Genomic DNA, 14,176 nt, shown 5'->3' with positions numbered 1-14,176 from the left:
TTTTCCCCCAATTTGAACACTGGCTTTAAACTACTTCACCTGGGAAGTCAGAGTTCAGAGCTTAATTGAAAAATTATGTTCCAGAAGATAAAGCATACTCTTCTGGATCATGGGAATCCCTGGATGCTCTTTGGGTATTACTGCATCACACAAGAAAAGAAACAAGAGCATGTGCTCTGGGAAATGAAAATTTACTCACTCTACAAAAGAACTTTATTTTTAGCTGGAGTTAACACAGGCATCCATGGAACTCTGCCACCACTCCACTGTGTTATTCTCCTTACATTAAAATTAATATGAATTTCCTCTTCCTTTTCAAAGACATTTAATTAGTTTTTGAAACAACACGGAGGGAGCAGATCAGAAAATGGAACCTAATTTGATTGAACTTTGTTCATATGAAAGAAATGTTCCAAATTCAGGATGGAGAATATTCTCAATGCAGAAACTAAAGACATTTCCTGGTTTAAGCAGAAATCTAATCTTAAGTTTCACGTCATGTGAAAATTTATGAACCATGAAAGTTGGTATTAATCCTGGCTAACATTCTTGAGTTTAAGAATTCCTGAATCTTTCTATTGATCCAAGGAAGAAGTCAAAATCTACATAGTGATGTGAATTTTATTCTGCCCATTCAAAATAAGAGAGTGTTTTTGTTCCCTTTCTAAACTTCAACAACAATACATCTAAATGTTTTTTTTTCTTGCACTAGAATTCATGCTTCGTGGCTGCCTCAAGCTAGATGCCAAGAGTTTTTTTTCTTTTTCATTTCTTCTTCAACCCTGAAATATATTCTTTAATATTTAAAACTTTCCCTGCTGTTATTTCTTCTTGCACAAGAGCATGATTCTGCTCCAGGAAAAGGCTCTATTCTGGGCTATATCCCTACACTTTAATTTCGGCTATATAATTATTATTGGCACATGACTTCCTCCATTTGAATGGGAGCCCCATGAAGGTAGGGCCTGTTTCTGTGGTGTGTGTATATATATCATGCCATGGTATATGTATATGTGTGTGTCTATATATAATATATATATGTGTGTGTGTGTGTATCTTGTGTGTATGTGTGTGTGTATCATACCACAATACCTGACATACAGCAAGAATTTCGTAACTATTTGTTGACTAACTTGCTTACAATAACAAATCATTTTCAAAGCATCTTGATTTCTGTGGCTCTCCTTTCTAGCCACACTATAATAATACTACAAAAAATTCCCTTACAGGAGCCTGATTTGTGTCCCTTGGATACAAAAGTTCATGCAGGAATTGCTGTTCCACCCAGAAGCTGGCACCCATAGGAACTCTCTATTATTATTCCTTACCTCCCACTATCCTTCCCTCATCATCGTTGCATACAGACCTCACTGCTTCCCAGGTATGAACTTATTCAGGTATCACCCTTGCTTCTCTTGTTTCCCCAATGCCGTGTCAGGGCTTCTGTGGAAGAACTAGCAAAATGAAAATGGAAAGAGAAAGAAGAGAAACTTTCCCTGTGTTCTTCTACCTTATGGTTTACGCCTTACAAATCATCTGTTCCACTCAGCAGTGTCCCTAGCCCCTGTCCCATTTCTTTAACAACTTGCCTGAGATCCCTGCCCCTCACTATTCCACAGCTCCTTTTTGGTTCTTGTGATGAAATGCTGATTATTCCTCTAGTCAGGAAATTAGTCTCACTTCAGGCCTTTCAGTACCTGAAAACACATTATAATCACTCCAAATAGATCTGTCTGTTCTGTCTATCTATCTATCATCTATCTATCTATCTATCTATCTATCTATCTATCTATCTATCTATCTATCTATCATCTATCTATCTATCTATCTATCTATCTATCTATCTATCTACCTATCTGTCTGTCTGTCTGTCTGTCTATCATTTACCTATATACACGCACACATGCAGACAAATACACACATATACATATATACATACATGCATACAGTGGTGAGGGATATATGTGTGTGTGTGTATGTAATTGGGTAAGTACAGAAAAAAAATTAACAGCAATTCTTTCTTAACTTCCTTTTCTTTTATTTGTTTGTTTTATTTTGGTGTGTGAGGGATGTTGGAGAGAAGGGAATGAGGTTACATTATTGACCATCATAATAGATGTATGGCCACTTAATGGAAAAGACCAGAAGCAGAACACTGCATCATTACAATTTTTTTGGTTTTTCTTTTTTGTGTTGTTTTATTGTTTTTAAGTTCATCAGCAAAAATAGAAGCCATAACTAGAAGAAATATATAGATGTGGTAAAAAAGAATACAGGAAGGTAAATCTTTGGATTCTTGAAAGAAAAGGGAAAAAAAAAGGATGACTAGGGGGCCAGTTTCAAATATAGCATTATTTAGTAAGTATTTATACAGAAGAGATTCTATAGCTTAGAGACCACTGAGTTAAATTTCCTCATTTTACAGATGATCAAAGTGAAGTTCAGAGAAAATAACAAAGATAGTAAGGGCCTGAGGCAGCCTCATTATCATTCTCAAATTCTATCTTTACAAGACTTATAGAATAAATCCGGTACATATAGCCCTTTCTTTTGAAGTAGAAGAATATCAATACCGATTTTGTGGCATATACATTTACTGATTTTCAACCAGATAAAAATTAAAAAGTTTCTTGATTTCTGCAACAGAAATTCTTATCAGTTCAAAATAAGACTTGAGGGTTACTGAGATTTTGAAAATTTACCAAGATAGTGTTACTGCTACAGTAGATAGTATGTTGTATTGCAATAAAATGTTGAATCACTTGGTGACTCAAATTTTCCTTAAGGACTTGCCCAATGATCTGTAGTTTCTTAGATGTGAGTACTTCCCCCATTATCACACATTGACTTCTAAGACAGTCTTTGAGAATTGCCTTGATTATGAAATTGGTGATGTCTCTTTGTCCTTACCTAGCAATGGTATAACTAACCTTGCAAGATAGGGGCATTATCTCAGGGCACTAAAATTTAGAGAATGCTCAAAACAGTAGCAATGCTTCAGAAGCTGAAAAACAACTGAATTTAGCACCTAAACAACAAGAATTGTAAACTAAAATAGGAAGCTAACCCATAACTATCATTTTTAGCCTGTGCATTGGTACCTCAGATAAGTTATTCTCTGCTGACATCTCACTCCCTTTGTCACCGTAACAGCCATTCCTGAATCCATGGAGGATATGTTTTATTCTACTTACCTCAGGTGCTTGCAAAAATTGCTATTTATGTGTCCTTGGGCATAACTTAACCTTCTTAGCCTTCAGTACCTTCAACTTTTTTACAGTTGTAAAAATGAGTCAATTGGACTGACTGTTTCAATAGCAGCTCAGATAAGTCATTTTTTCTGGTGATACTACCTCTGTCACCATAGCTATCTTAGAATTATCTGAGGTTATATTTCATCCCATTTACCTAGGGCACTTGCAAAAATTGTTACATAGGACCCTTGGACAGCACACAAGTACTTTATTGCTGGGCCCAGCCTATGTGCATTTCCAAACTAGAGAAAATACATTTCCACTGGGATAGAATTAGAAAGGTTAGTTCCTCCCCATAATTAGGTGCCAGAGTAGCACTTCAGTGGGTGTGAAGTATAACTGATAGTGTATTATCAAAGGTATGTAATAATTCATCAGTTGGCTACTCATACTTAAGCAGAATGTTTTTATTATAATTGCTGTAAATCAATATACTATGAGGATTTATTTATTGTTGTTGCAAAATATCTCATCTATAAACCACAAATAAATATTGAAGTACAGTGAAGTAAAGATGTTGCTAGTAATTTTCCCCAAAAAGTATTAAGTAGGTACAAATGAGAAAGAACACGCTTGCAGATGTTTATCTATTGAAGTAACAAGCTAGAAAACATAGAATGAGACATTAAACTAGATGTTACCAGAGTTTGAGGAATAGGAGTAAAAATAATAATTAACATTTCCATAGTATGTATTATGTGCTAATTTGCAACTATAATCTACTTTGAACCTCATAATAACCCTAGAAGGTAGATACTAACATCTTCATTTAACAGATGAGGAAACTTAGACAAAGAAAGGTTATGTGTATTTTCCAGGATCCCACAGTTAGTAAGTGTCTGAGGCTGCATTAGAAATCAGCTCTTCCTGACTCTAGGCCCAGCACTCTATCCCTCAAACCATCAAACCTGCTTCCAGTATAGCCTCTATAGTCACCATGGAGAAATCATTGTGAAAAGGAGTACACTTTTCTCATCACTACCAACAACAACTGTTGACCAAATGCCACCATCAGGTAAGCAGGCAGAGGAGCTCTAGAGTAGCCACCTACCCCAGTCCATCAGTCTTTTCTTCTAGCCCAACCCTCATAACCATAATATGGGGAATCAACTCCTCTGGAGAAAGGTCCAGTCATCTCCACTAACTGTCAATCAATTGTTACCCATTGGACAGGCAAGGAAGCCTGACTAAAGAAGCAAGGTACCCTGATGAAGAGGAGTCAGCTTGTGTGTCAAGACTGATTGCCATTTACCCTCGGACTCTGAACCTAAGAACCTTGGGAGTAGCAATACTTCTAGTCCAGTGCTGTCAGACACCATCCTAGGAAACAATGTCTATGCAAATGCTGCCTGGCAAGTTTTCTTGGATGTGCTACAGTCACAGTTGTTGAAGACCCAGAAAAGAAAATTCTTGTGACCAAAGCCCTCCCATTGTCCAAGGGTTAAGCATCAGTAACCAATACACATTTATCAGCACAAATGTCATTCAAGAATAGACATTATCATCTTAAATATTTGAAGTGCTTGACTCAATGAGATTCCATCCCTCTTCCTCTAACTTGGTCTTGTAGGGAAATGGCAAAGCATTTGATATATCTATCAATCATCCCATTTTCCTTAAAAGTCTCCTTAGAGCCTAAAAATGTTCAAAGTTCAAAAATATCACTTTTATTTTTAAACTGATTAAGGTACACACTTCGGTTTATTGATATCTTCATTCTCCCCCATGCTGAGATCCTTCAAAGCTGTCTAAATCAAATTAAAAAGTTAAAACTTCTCATCTTTCAAAGCTCTCTATGACTCTGCTACTATGTCTGTTCTTTTATCTTGCTCATTCCCCCACAATTCTACTCAAACAATTTTTGGCATCTTTCCTAGACACTTAATAATTTTAAAGTCTCCTCTATGTCAGTCCTCAAATCTGCATTCCTCTTCACTTTCAAATCTTCCCTTCAATCTTATATCTTTTTTTAATTAAATCATTTTATTTGTTTTCAGTGTTTTACAATCACTGCCGTATATCTTAGATTATTTCCCCTCCTTCCCTCTCCTTCCCTATTCTCTCCCTGAGATGGCATACAGTTTTATATAAGTTCTACATATACATTCCAGTTAAATACATTTTCACCTTGCTCATGTTGCACAGATGAATTGAAATGAATGGGATAAATCATAGAACAAAACAAAACAAAGCATAATACAAAAGAAAATGTTTTGCTCCATTCTGCAATCAAATTCCATAGTTCTTTCTCTGGATGTAGAAGGCATTTTGCCTCGAGTCCATTGGGAATTTTTTAAGTCCTTGCATTGCAATGAAGTACTAAGTGTACCAGAAAAATTCCTTGCACACTGTGGTTATTGCTGTGTACCAAGTTCTCCTGGTTCTGCTCATTTCACTCAGCATCAGTTAGTTCATATACGTCTTTCCAGGCCTCTCTGAAGTCTTCCTTTGCATCATTTCTTATAGTACAATAGTATTCCATTACATTCAAATATCGAAATTTATTCAACCATTCCCCAATTGATGAGCATTCCCTTGATTTCCAGTTTTGGGCCACCATAAAGAGTACTGCTGTACATGTATTTGTACATGTGGGATCTTTTCCTATTTTTATGATCTTTTGGGGGTATAATCCTAGAAGCAAGTCAAGATTGCTGGGTCAAAGGGTATGCACACTTTTGTAGCCCTCTGAGCATAATTCCAAATTGCTCTCCAGGATGGTTGGATCAACTCACAGCTCCACCAACAATGAATTAGCGTTCCAACTCTCTCACATCTTCTCCAATATTTATCATATTCCTGTTTTGTCATGTTAGCCAATCTGATAGGTATCATGTGGTATCTCAAAGTTGTTTTGATTTGCTTCTCTCTAATCAATTATGATTTAGAGAAATTTTTCATATGACTATAGATAGCTTTAATTTCTTCCTCTGAAATCTGCCTGTTCATATCCTTTGACCATTTTATCAGTTGGGGAATAACTTGTATTCTTGTACCTTTGAGTCCGTTCTCTACATATTTTAGAAATGAAGCCTTTATCACAGACACTAGTTGCAAAAATTCTTTCCCAGTTTTATGCTTCGCTCTTAATCTTGCTTCCATTTGGTTTGTTTGTGCAAAAACTTTTCAATTTAATGTAATCAAAATTATTCATTTTGCACTTCATAAAGTTTTCTATCCCTTGTTTAGTCAAAAAATTTCTCCATTTTCCTTAAATCTGATAAACATGTTCCACTAATTTCCTTATAATATCAGTCTTTAAACTTAGATCATGTATCTATTTGGACTTTATTCTTGCATGCAGTATCAGGTATTGGTCTAAGTCCAGCTTCTGCCACACAGTTATCCAGTTTTCAACCTTATATCTTTTAAGAAATTTCCCCGACTAACTCAGTAGTAAAGTTATTTAATTGGATTTTATTTCACTGGACACAACACCAATAATAATGCTAATAATTGTTAATATTTATAAAACACTTTAAGGTTTGAATATTCTTTACATACATTATCCCATTTGATTCTCATAACAATGTTGTGAGGTTGATACTATTATAATCCCCATTTTGTATTTTATAGATGAAAAAGTTGAGCCTCACAAATTTTAAGTAACTTGTTCAGTCACCTGCAAACATTATTATATCAGAAGCAGTACCTGAACCCATACATTTGTGGCATTGATTCCAGTCATGCAGCCACTGTGCAGCACTGCTCATAAAGGACACTGTTGGGACAATGAGGAGAAAATTGGAACTCAATATTATCATAACTTAACATTTCCTACAGAGACTTCCAGGAGGCAAGACAGAAGAGGAAGCAGTAAACCTCTGTAGCTCTCCAATATTTATGTCCAAAGTGAACAAATCCTGGAATAACTGAGTCAGAAGAAAGATGAAGTAGAGAGGTCTTTTAATCCAGGAGACTTGAAGGATCAGCAAGAAAATTTCATCACACTTGAGTAAAAGAAGAATACACTCCAGGACAGGAAGCTTCCCAGCAAGCCAGCTGCAAGCCCCACCTCAGCAAACCAGGGGATGATCTTGATCTTGGATGTTGTGGAGCAGGCAAATGGCATCACCAGGACCTGCCATGTGCCTTAGAATAATCAGGGGAACCTGAAGACTCTAATGCCAAGAACCACCATGTGCTTCAGCGTAGCCCCAGTCAAGCAGAAATACTGTAGCTGGTCAGACCTCCACGTGCTTCCTCCCACCCCAGGCTGAAAGGGCATCTTCTGGTGGCTAGACTTCCACATGCTTCAGTGCAGCCCCAGGGAAACACAGAAAAACCCAATCTGACTTCAACAAATGCCAGACACCACACTACAATCTCAGCTCAGCACCAGGTAAAGTGTCAGACTGCTACAGCCTCCAGTAACATCAACAAATCATTGGACAGAAGGTTCCTCGGGGGCTTCAGGGAAACATCAGTGCAGCACCAGGCAAACATCCAGTGGCCTGCAGCCACTAGCACAAGAAGTGTAAAGCAGAACCCCTTCCACCTTGGGAGCAAAGTTCATATTTAAAAGAAAAGAAACAGGTCAAAAAAGATGAGTAAAAAAGCACAACAAAAAAAGAAATCTGACCATAAAAAATCTTTATTGTGACAGAGAAGACCAAGACACAAACTCAGAAGCAGATAACAGCAAAATACCTATAGGCAAAACCTCAAAACAAAACAAAAAAAAAAATGGAAAGTTGTCTCAAAACCAGAAAGACTGTAAAAGAGCTCAAAAAAGAGCTTAAAATCAGAAAGTGAGGTAGAAGAAAAATTGGGGAAAGGAATAAGAGTGATGCAAGAGATTTGTTTATAAAAATAATCAATAGCTTAGACAACTGCTTAAAAAGTAGAACTGGCCAAAAGGAAAAGGAGATACAAAAATACACTGTAGCAAACAACTCCTTAAAGAATACAATTGATGAAATGGAAAAGAAAGTACAAAAGAAAAACAATACCTCAGAAGTTAGAATTGGGCAAGTGGAAGCTATGGGACATCATGAATCAATGAAATGAATTGAAAAGAACAAAAAATGGAAGAAAATGAAAAATATCTCATGGGAAAACAAATAACCTGGAAAATAAATCCATGGAAGACAATATCAGAATCACTGGAGGACCTGAAAGGCATAATCAAAAAGGGGACTTGAGCAACATCTTTCAAGAAATTATCAAAGAAAACTGCCCTGGTGTTCTTGAACCAGAGAACAAAATAGGCACTGAAAGAATCCACCAATCACCTGAGGAAAGAGATCATAAAATAAAAACTCCAAGGAACATAGTAGCCAAATTTCAGAACTCTCAGGTCAAGGAAAAAATATTATGAGTGCCCACAAAGAAACAATTCAAATATTGGGAAGTCGCAACCAGGAATCACACAGAACTTGGCTGCCATAACATTGAAGGAGTGAAGGTCATGGAACATGATATTCTGGAGGGCAAATGAGGTAGGCTTACAATCAAGAATCACTTATCTGGGAAAATGAAGCATAGTACATCAAGGGGAAAATGATCATTCAATAAAACAGAAGTATCTCTAACACTCATAAGGAGAAGACCAGAACTAAACCAAAAAACTGACTGCCAATATCAAGATCTGAAGGAAAGATGAAAAGGGAGAAGGGGGAAAGAAAACATAGGGGATTCAATACAGCTAAACTTTTTACATCTCTGCATGGGAAGATGATGCTTGTAACTCTTAAAAATTGTATCATTAAATTACAGATAAAGGGAAATTATGCAGAAAAAGGGTATGAGTATAAGATGAATTTGATAAAATAAAGGATGAGAAAAAGGAGTACAATGGGTACAGAAGAAAGGCAAAAGTAGAATGGGGTAAATTATCTCACATGAAGAAGAAAGTCCTATGACTTTGGAGGGGAAGATGGTTGCTTGAACCTTCCTCTTATCAGTATTGTCTCAAAGAATGAATAACATAAACAGTCAGTAGAATATAGAAATCCCTCTTACCTGACAGGGATATAGGAGGGAAAGAGATTAAGTAAAGGAGGCAGAGGGTAGTTGGGGACAGAACGAAGCGAGGACGTATCTGGAGAGGTGGTAGATGGAAATAAAACGTTGGTGTTGTGGGAAAAGGTGAAAGGAGAGAGAGAGAGAGAGGAGAAACAGGAGGAAGAATAAGATGGAGGGAAATACACAGGTAGCAATCATAATTGTGAATGGGATGAACTCTCCCACAAAATAGAAGTGTTCAATAGAGTAGATCCAAAGCAATAATCTAGCAGTATGCTGGTTATAAGAAATATACTTCAAGCAGAGTAACACAGAGAGAGTAAAGGTAAGGGGCTAGAGTAGAATCTGTTATGCTCCAACTAAAGTAAAAATGTAGGGGTTATAATCCTGATCTTAGACAAAGTAAAAGCAAAAATCGATCTAATTAAAAGATATAAAGAAAGAAACAATGTCTTATGTGTATAGACAATGAGGCAATCAAATTAGAAGAGCAATGAATAATCTACCTGTCAGATCTATGCAGAGATGAATAATCCATAAACAAATAATAGATAGAGAGCATTGCAAAATATAGAATCAGTAATGTTTATTATAATAAATTGAAAAGATTTGAACAAACAAAAACCAATGCAAACAAGACTAGAAGGAAAGCAGAAACCTAGGAAACAATCTTTACAGCAAGTGTCTCTGATAAAGGTCTCATTTCTCAAATATATAGAGAACTGAATCAAATTTATGAGAATATAAGCCATTCCCCAAGTGATAAATGGTCAAAAGATATGAACAGGCAGTTTTTAGATGAAGAAATCACAGCTATCTATAGGCGTTTTAAGAAGTGCTCTAAATCACTTTTGATAGAGAAATGTGAATTAAAAGAACTCTGAAGTACCACCTCATGTCTATGAGACTGGCTAATATGCAAAAAAAAAAAATGAAAATGAAAAACATTGGAGAGGTTGTGGAAAAATCGGGACACCAATGCACTGTTGGTGGAGTTGAGAACTGATCCAACCATTCTGGAAAGCAATTTGGAACTATGTCCAAAGGGCAACCAAGCTGTTGCATACCCTTTGATCCAGCATTACCATGAGTAGGTCTGTATCCCAAAGAGATCATAAAAAATGGAAAAAGACCTACATGTGCAAAAATATTTATAGCAGCCCTATTCATGGTAGCAAAGAATTGGAAATTGAGGGATACCTATCAATTTGGGAATGGCTGAACAAGCTTTGGTATATAAAATCTAATGGAATACTATTGTGCAATATAAAATAGTAAACAGATAAATTTCAGGAAAACCTGGAAAAACCTTGTACAAATGGATGTAGAGTGAAATGACCAGAACCAGGAGAACACTGTATACAGTATCAACAACATCATGTGATGATCAGTTAGGAATGACTCAACTTTTCCCAGCAACATAATGATTCAAGACATAGACAAAGGACTCAGGAAGAAAAATCCGGATAAAGAATCAATGGATTCTGAATGCAGACAGAAGCATATTTTTCATTTATTTTATTCTTCCTCATGTTTTTTTTTTTTCCTTTTGATAAGCCTCTTCTCCCACAAATGTGATGAAAATGGAAACGTGCTTTATGTGAAAGCATACACACACACAAACAAGTACACACACTGTATCAAACTGCCTATCATTTTCAGAAGATGGGAGGTCAGGCTGGAAAAAAAATTGGAACTCAGAATCTTGTAAAAATAAATGATAAAAAATTCCTTCATATGTCTCTGTGGGAAAAAAAATAAAATGCAATTTAAAAAATTGTTTAAATAACATTTTCTGTATTGTACATACTTTCCTTCTAAGTTGCCAATGTACAGATTTCTCCTTCATTCTTCTTTTATCAAAAGCCCTATATTTTTCCCTCCCAATTTTCTAGGAAATGAGGGTTACCTATCCATTCTAATGACTGTTGAGTACTTTCTTAAGAGATTCCTGGATTTTCTTTAGCAATGTTACATGAGAAAATTCCTATACAAGATGTTAATGAATATAGAAAAACACTCAAGAAGCCTCCTGGGCTGATGATCAAGGTGATAGGGAGTAGAGAGCTCAATCACTTGCTCATTGAGAGGCTGTTCTGTCAGTTACATAGAATGAGAAATATCCATAATGACCACTTTACTAAGCATTTGAAATGTATTTTATTATTGTTGCAAATTGAAAGCAGGAAAAGCAATATCCTGTTCTGATTGATTACTTATGCTTAATTCATACATGCTCATTATCTATAACATTTTTCCCACTTCCCAGAAAACCATAAGCAGGATATTACTGAATATGTTCAAAAATTAAATCTAGACACTTGACTCAATTCAAGTGGCAGGAAATAGTCAATATTTATAGAGCATATCTACAATAGTGAATTCTATGAAGTATCTCACATTGGACATGGAGTCACTCCACTGGGCCTCTAGCTTTGAAAAGGCCACTTTAACAGAGAACGTCATAGCTAGTTTTTCTATTTCTACCATTACATCATGCCCTTACCAAAAAAAAAAAAAAAATCTTCAGTGGCTCCCTGTTTCTTACCACATTAATATGAAGTCCTCTCTCGGGCCTTCTCAATCTCAATAATATCATCATATTTATCCAAACTGTTTCCACTGCTCCCCTACTAGAGTCATGCTAAAGAACACTGTATGATCATTCTCATTTCCATGACTTAATGCACATGGTTCTTTTTAAGTGGAATGCTTTCAGTTTTATCTCACACCTATCCAAATGATATCTATCCTTCAAGTCCTTCCTTTGCCTTCAGTCTTTCAATCTGCTCCAACCTATTCTAACTTACTTTCTCTGGTTGATTTTTCTAGAACTTAGTCAAAAATGAATAATTCTTCGATTATTTATCTGCTGCCATCTATTATTCACTGTAATTTTATGTATAGTCTTATTTCTAGGTTTGAAGAAATCATAAGCTCCTTGAGGGCAGAGACCATTTTGTCCCTTCCGTGTCCTCTACAATCTTATACATTCCTAAGCATTTACAAAGAAGTACTCAAGAGGTATTTGGCCAAATAGTCTCATGAAATATTAGGACTGTAAATCATCTAGTCCATCTTTGTCATATTACAAGGGAGGAAACTGTTAAAAACAAATACCAAATTCCATGAACTCCAGCTTATATTTCTTATATCCATCCCTCCTGTCCACTCTTACTGCCCTATGCTATTTCAGACTGTGTTGACCTTTAGCTAGGATTACTACAATGACAGTCCAATAATTCTTTGTTATACTGGTCATAACTACTGAAATGCACTCTGTTACATCATTTCGTTTGAACAACACAATCCAACATCATCGTTATAGTTATCACTATTTCCATTAGACAGATGAGGAAACTGAGACTGATTGAGGTTAAGTGATTTTCCCAGAGTCACACAACTAGTAATTATCTGAAGCAAGATTAAAGCCCAGGTCCTTGAACTCCAAAACAAACTCTTAAATCCCTACGTAATGCTGCCTCCTGATTAATCTGGTTTCAAATCCTGAGTGCTCTTTACTCTCTGTGTGCCTTGGTCTCAGATTCCTCCTCTATGAAATGAGGATGTTCATCTAGAGTTGGCAAACTATGGTGATAGAGCCACATCCAGTCACTGCCTGTTTTTGTAAGGGCTATTACTGGCGTGCTTTTTGCCTGTCTAAATACAGTAGTTTAAAATGTAAAAATCATTGTTAGATCACCCACACAAAAACAGGCAGCCAGCTAGATTTGGCCCTTCCATCATAGTTTGCTGACCCTTGTTCTAAATGGCTATTTTTCTTTCCCATCATCATTACTGAAAGTCTATGATCTTCCAAAGAAAACTAATTTTATGGCGGGTGTGTTAATCTCTGCTTTTCAGAGTTTTGCTATCAGTTTCCAAACCATATGGAGGTAGGGGCTATACCTATTTGGGCTCCAGCTGGGGCCACTTACAGGACATTTCTGTAAATCTTGAACTGTGGTACAGAAATAATAGCTGTCACTGAATAATCTGAATGACCATAAGCACTCCTTTGTCTGCCATATAATATCTGTTAAAATGATGTTCAAGGCACTAACCAATTCTATGAAATATCAATTACTAAGGGGAAATTTGAAATATACTTCTTCTGTGAATCTACTAAGTTGACCCAGTTCAGCCATATGTACATGAGAAGAATAAATCCCCAAAGGAAATGAATCCAATCTTATGACTTAAGATATGCACATAACTGGTACTAGTAATATATTAATGGTATTTTTTTTTTTTTTTTGCTTTGGCTCCTATGATAGGCTGAATCTCTGTGCTATTGAAGTTTGAAAAAATATACTTGATCTGGTTTTGATAGACCTCTCTTTTCTTAATATTTTTCTCCTTTTCATTATATTTTTCTCAAATAAGGTATTTCTAAATTGCTGAGTGTCCTTTACAAAACTTGGCACACAGTAGCTATTTAAAAAATGCTTATCCCTTTCTTTCTTGTGCTAATAGATTGATGGCTATTGGCACATTACTGGGGATTCTCTTAGATAAAACAATGAGACAGCCCCATCAGACACTATATCCAGGAGAGATTTGAGCATATCATAAAATGTGGAGGCTTTAAGTGGTGCCACTGAAATAGGGATGAACTATGAAAGTAAGATACAAAGGTGACATGATAGCCTAGAAAGAAAATTTATAAACTCAGCCCTTTCGTATGCTAGTTGTATGACCTAAACTAACCTCTTTAAAATGTCATAGTGAGACTTTTCTAGAGGTTTCACAGGTTCTTGATATCAAACTGACTAAATCCTTGATGCCCCATTTCTTCTCCTCTTACTGTATTCTAAACCCTCTGCAGACTGGAATTTTACCGTGGTCCTGTTTGACTTCCATCATTCAACTGAAACTGACCTCAGCAGCATTCCTGTTGATTTTTTGATTGACAAATCTAACAGTCACCTCCTGGACACATTCTTCTTTCTAGG

The sequence above is a fragment of the Notamacropus eugenii genome, chromosome 7 (genome assembly GCF_028372415.1).
Source record: "Notamacropus eugenii isolate mMacEug1 chromosome 7, mMacEug1.pri_v2, whole genome shotgun sequence".
In the NCBI taxonomy this organism is placed as follows: Eukaryota; Metazoa; Chordata; class Mammalia; order Diprotodontia; family Macropodidae; genus Notamacropus; species Notamacropus eugenii.
This window is presented reverse-complemented; position numbering follows the sequence as displayed.